Raw genomic sequence first — 6,486 nt, 5'->3', positions numbered from 1 at the left:
ATAATACTTCTGGCTTAGTACTTAGTATATGATAGACTCTCACAAAAAATTCCGGTTCTCTTTCTTGAATCAAACATGCTTATTCTCATGATTCTCTCTATGTTTTTTGTGTGTGTGTGTGAATGAGACTATATTGTGAATCAGCTACACTTTTAACAAGCCAGCATCTTTCCTCTAGTTTCTATTTTTCTCCCCATTTTTTTCCTTCAACAACTATTCAACTAACTCCTATGTTTTTTTTTTTTAAGTTTAATTTTTATTTATTTATTTATTTATTTATGGCTGTGTTGGGTCTTCGTTTCTGTGCAAGGGCTTTCTCTAGTTGTGGCAAGTGGGGGCCACTCTTCATCGCGGTGCGCGGTCCTCATTATCGAGGCCTCTCTTGTTGCGGAGCACAGGCTCCAGACGCGCAGGCTCAGGAGTTGTGGCTCACGGGCCTAGTTGCTCCGCGGCATGTGGGATCTTCCCAGACCAGGGCTCGAACCCGTGTCCCCTGCATTGGCAGGCAGATTCTCAACCACTGTGCCACCAGGGAAGCCCCTAACTCCTATGTTTTTAGGAAACTATGTTGTGGTATAATAATTAGGAGGACACAGTTAAGCTCATCATAAATTTTCAGTCTGGTAGAAAGTCAGGGAGAGAAACGAGTAATAAAGTGACAAATACAGAGGTGAGTGTAGGGTAGGAGGAGCACAGACAAGGACACTAACCCAGCTAGGGGGAGTCACAGAAGATTCTCCAGAGGAGAGGACAAGCATGCTGGGTTATGAAACACAATAAAGATTATCCCAGAGAAAAGCAAGGGAGGTGAATGGTGACAGGAAGAATTTTTCAGGAATTGGAAGTAAATGTTATGTGAACATGCCCCACTCTGCTTTAGGAAGGGCAGAGGTTGGGGATATAAACAAGGTGGTTCATAGGTCAAGATGGTCCTTGAGTACCAAGTTAAAGGGTACATCTTGAGAGTAGAGTACCAGTGATGGTTGGCATTGGGCAGGGCTGGGTGACTGGTTCTGGCCAGTGGGCTGTAAAGGAGGGTGACAGTGAGAAGCCATTGACTGTGCTGCTTTCCAGTCTTTGTTTCCCTGTCACATCAAGTGAAGAAATGGGCTCTTTCAGATGGTGCAGTTAGGAAAGTGGAGACCCCACTAGCCTGTGTTGTTGAATCACTGTAAAAATATCAGTTACCCTGGAGGGTTGTTCTGACTTGGAGCAGAGATTTCTCAACCCTGCTGAGATTTTGGGGTCATTTCTTACCCCCGAAGAATATTGGCTATCTTGGTGGATATTCATTCATAGAACATCTTTCTTTCTATGCAATCTAAAGTTGCTCCTCCCTTCTCAACCATCATCACATAATATATAGCAATTATCACCACATGAAACTATCTTTCATTTGTTTATTGCATATATTTCTTTTCCAGAATATGAACTGTGCAAAGCAATGACCTGTTTCTCTCATTCACCGGTCAATGTCTAGTACATAACACGAAAAATACTATTATTTTAAACTGAGGATGATGGTTTTGTAGAAAAAGTGAGCAAAGGGCACAAGACTCATTCAATCATTTTGTGAACTGCTTAGAGAAAGAGAGATTTGGTTTTATTTCTTACGTATTATGCACATTAAAGGAGAGAGTGGAAAGTATTATACAGATGATTTCAGTCAGAGAAAGAGGCCTGAGCACCTATTGGGGTGTGAAGATAACAATAAGAGAGCTCAGAATTCAATTAACTTGAATCATTGCTGTTGTCATTACTGATTTCACACCTTGTGATGGTAATAACTTATGATGGCTGATTTGGGGACTTCCGGTATTTTATGGTTTGTGTGTGTGTCTTGCAGGTAGCCCTTTTGTTATTTGTTTCACACAAGTACATTTTGATTCCTGATCTCTGTTACTGCCAGAACTTCTGCCCCTATTGCTCCTATTGATTTTCCTAAATTAAGATATAAAGTTACCATGACAGATAGCAATGCCTGATATCTGGAGACTAGATGATGCTAAATAAAAAAATGTCCTAGTTTCTGACTTGTGAACCATGAATTTTTGAGCAAAATATGAGGTCACTATGCAAAACAAATTACTGGCATGCCGATGACCACTAAGACAATATGATGAATGGATAGACATTGAAACAATAAGTCTATAAGAAATGTTAAGATTTAGCTATTCAAGTCTAACAAACTTAGAGTTCTCTTACAGGTATACTTGCAGGGTTTACAAAGTATCTTGCTAGCTTTCCCTGCTGAACTTGAATTCTTGCTGGTAGTAAATTACTGAGTCATATAGAATTTGGTTTGAGGTTTGTCTCTTTCACTTATCTGGATAACCTTGGTCAAGTTTCTGAACTTTATCATGGTCCATAGTTGTAAAATAAAGACTAACAAATTGTTACACTAGGTTGTGGTAATAATTAAATAATCTGAAGTAGTAAAGGGCTTACCAAAGACCTGGACCAACTGATATTAGCAATTGCTTTGGGGATATTATATTTGAAATATTACCCAATTTTTTTTTCTTCTCAATAATTTAGTGGGATTCTTCCATGGGACAGTAAATGGGAGGGTCAATGTTACATGATTTGTTCTCTTTCTGTCTCTTTCTGGCAGAAAGAGGAAATAGAGAACTTTTCTGGTGCTGGAAGGAGGAGTATAGTCTATTAGATTATTGTTCACATATATTCACATACCTTTTCCTCACCACCATGGATGGAGTTTACATCACTACCTCATTCATGTTGGATTTGGTCATGTGACTTGATTTGGCCTCACAGTAGGTGGAAAGTACTTTGACTGATGCAAAGGCCAACCGATATGGCATAAGCACAACTTGAACTGTGTTCCTGTGGTTGGGCTTGAGCTCTTGCAACCTCTGGTCATGAGAATAATGTGACCTGAGTAGTCTACTGGGCCAATGAGGATGAGAAACAGGAGATGGTGATTTGGATCTAATCTTCAGCTTGGAGCTAAGCCAACCAAGCCTGCCTAGGTTCAGCAATCCCCAACTCTTAGCCCACAGATGCATGAATGAAAACATATGGTGGTTGTTTTAAGCCACTTAGTTATTGAAATGATTTGTTCACAGCATTACTGTGGCAATAGATGACTGATAAAAAGAGCCAAAGAGAAAGAAGTCATAAGAAGAGCAAGGATAAGAGGCAAGGTCTTGACCATTCTTTTCTCTGGGAGAGAAACCCTGGGAATGGGGAGAGGCAGGTAAAAAATGCCAGGTATATTTGTGTGAATCCCAAAATTTAGACTAATGCTTCACTTTCTCATGTGTATCCTAGGAAGTTTGCAAGCCTTCAGAGAAATTTTCTTTCTAGTGTAGTGTAGCATCCAACATAGTGCAGGAGCAATAAAGTAGCATCAGTGGAAGGAGGTGCAAGTTAGATGGTTCTAAGATTGCTATTTAAGCCATCCTGAGATTGAATGTGACATGTAGGGTATCCAGAATTTCCATATGTTCCAGGATAGAACTGGTGGACATGAAGATGCCTAGGGCAAGAATAAAAAATTTCAGAATGACAGGAGAATATGACAGAAACCATAGATTTCAGGCTTCAGTACAATGGCTCCCCAAGCCAGAAGGGGTTACCCACGTATCAGTAGATGGTTACTGTGGACACCTGGAATCCAGACAGGAATGGGGACGCCTTCACATAGGCCAGTGAGAATTGGGAGAAGAGCACAAGAAGCAGCAGCTCCCTACCCTGCTGCCCTGTGTATTCTTATGCTCAACTGTATCCCCACACATAACCTTAGGAAAGTGAAGAAAACTGTGAATCTTTTTGAAAGAGGTTAAGAACCTGACAGAAGATATTTCTATTAAACTGGAAGAAACTATGTTCTCTACTGCCGTCATCAAGATTTGAGCTCTAGAGCAAGATAAGTTCAAATTATAGTAAACAAACACTTTCTTTTTTTCACACCTTAATGATAGCATATATTTTGGCTTCAGTATAATATTGTTAATTATCATCATCATCATCATCATTATTTCTTTTGGAAAGATCATCTGGTCTAATTCTTCCAATAATGCTTGAATCCTCTTAAACACCATCAGAGACAGAGCATTTACTCTCTCATTCCATTTCTGAATAGCTACAAATACTAGAATGGTTGTCCTTATATAGAGCTAAAATTGATCTTCCTGTAGCTCATAGTCAGAGTCTTGTTTCTATCCCATGAAGTCATGTAGACATTTCTATTCCCTCATCCACATGACAGTTGGACTTACCTCATAGCTAGTAAAGGGAAAAAAAGAACTGACTATAAAGTTTTTAATGTATCCCTAGATTTAGCCATGCTTCTCATATTTATAGTTCACACATTTTCAATGAAAGCATCAAAATTGAGAACTGCCACATACTGGAACAGAAGGTTAAAAAATTGTGTACCAAATAAAGGATTGGGGGACATTAGCTTGGCAGAAGTTTTTGTAAAAAAAAAAAAAATGACCTGGGGATTTAATTGGTTAAAAGATTAGCATGATATTGAAAGAGCAATCATGCTGCTTTAATGGAAGGGCAGTATCCCACATGATAAATAGTAATTGTTTCAGTGTTTTCTGTGTTGGTAGTGTCATACATAAATCATCTCAATATCCAGTCTTCCTCCTCAACTCTTTCCTTTCCTTCAACCTCTACATCCAATCAAATACCAAGTTGTATTACGTCTACCTCCTTAAGAACACTTGAATCAGTTCCTTCTCTCCACCCCTACTGCTGCTACCTGAGTTTGCACTACCAGTATCTTTCTATGTGTAGTCCTGTAATAGTCTTCCTGCTGGTCTCTTTCTTCTCAATTGTTTTCCACATTGAAACAATAATCTTTCTCAAATGCCAATACGATCTCATCTCTTTCATGTTTATTCCAAGGCACGTTGGATCTACTCTTACTACAACTAATCTTAATTTCTTCACACCTCTCATGCTGTGAGTTTCTTGCTGTGCTTAATGTAATTTTAGTGACTAAGGTATGTATTTTTTATACATGACTTTTTAAACACAAGCCCAATATTCCACCAGGCTCAATCAAAAAGAGTGGTATTCTTCACTGCTGGGGGAATATCTGGCTGAGCTGGACTTACTAAATTACAAATTAAATGGCGGTCTCAAGTGGGGGCTCGGATGGATTTTTAAGGGCAATTTTGACTACTTGATTTTTGCTGAACCCCATGGTAAAAATTGATTTCATTGTCACTTGTGAGATAGTGAAATAGTAATGCCATTGTTGTTTTTATCATTTTTATTTTGATAAAAATAAATTTCGTGAGATAGAAAAATTTTAAGCACAATTCTCAGGGAGGGAATTATCTTAATTTGAAAAAATACTTTGAGAGGTGTTTGGGCTTGAAGGTGAGATCTTTGGGAACCAGTCTGAAGCTGGCAATAAGGATGAAGAAGAGGTGGAATCTATTTTACATAATACAATAAAAAAAATTTAAATTAAAGTTGCTCTTTAAAATTTAAAGGACTGCTGAGGACCAAAGATTTCAGAGCTATTTTTTAAATTTATTCATTATTCATTTTACAAGGGAATGAACTGAGGGTTAGAGAAGTTAAGCCATGGTGGTTAATCATGCAGGTTTTGCACTTGAGTTCAGTTCAGGAACCCAAACTCTCTAGCAGTAGGACTTGAGGAAGTTATTTAACTTTTTAAACTTTCAGTTTCATATGTATAAAGTGGAAGTTATAACAGCATCCCAATCATAGGGTTCTTATGGGAGATTAAATGAGAATCCATGTAAAGCAGTTAGCATGTTACTTGGTACTTACTAAGCATGTTCTAAAAATCTTTATTTTCTCCTTTTTACCTTTTTCATTTTCTTATTTTACTTTTGCCCAAGTCCCCAGAGCTAGTGAATGGTTTTACATTCCTAACTAGTTCATTCTGATCCAAACTTCAGTGCAATCGTATTATGCACTCTGCTGATTATTTGTGCTACCAATCACACATAACAAGATGGGGACTTTAAAAAATCTTATCAGGTAGCTCTATAATCTCTTTATTGGGGTATGGAATTATTATTATTATTATTTTATTTTATTTTTTCTGCTTAGACTGCTACCTCAACTTTTTTTAACAAGAGCATATATCTTTTCTTTGAGGATCTGCTCTTTTTTCACCACCCATTACACTGGATTTGGTGGGGCTGCCAATTTCAGCATCTTGGCCCCATGGCCAGGCCCCATGGCCACACATGTGAGCATAAGATCTATTATAGGATTGTATTGTTTCAGATGCAGTGATAATTCTGATTGTTGGACATGTGTCTTAAGTTGAGGTATTGTGATAAATAGTCTGACTCCATATTTTGGTGTTTGACTGCTGAGAAGCTTTTCAGCCTACCCCTTCCTCATCCCTTCTGCCTCACATCTGGGCAAGATGATAAGCAAGGCCAGGGCTTCTCCTTGGGTGCTGATGGGAGATTCAAACCAGGCAAGCACCTGCCCAAGCATGGGAACCCTCACTCTAGC

This window comes from Balaenoptera acutorostrata, chromosome 14 (assembly GCF_949987535.1).
Source record: "Balaenoptera acutorostrata chromosome 14, mBalAcu1.1, whole genome shotgun sequence".
NCBI classification, from domain to species: Eukaryota; Metazoa; Chordata; class Mammalia; order Artiodactyla; family Balaenopteridae; genus Balaenoptera; species Balaenoptera acutorostrata.
The sequence above is the reverse complement of the archived record's forward strand: the minus strand, read 5'-3'. Positions refer to the sequence as shown.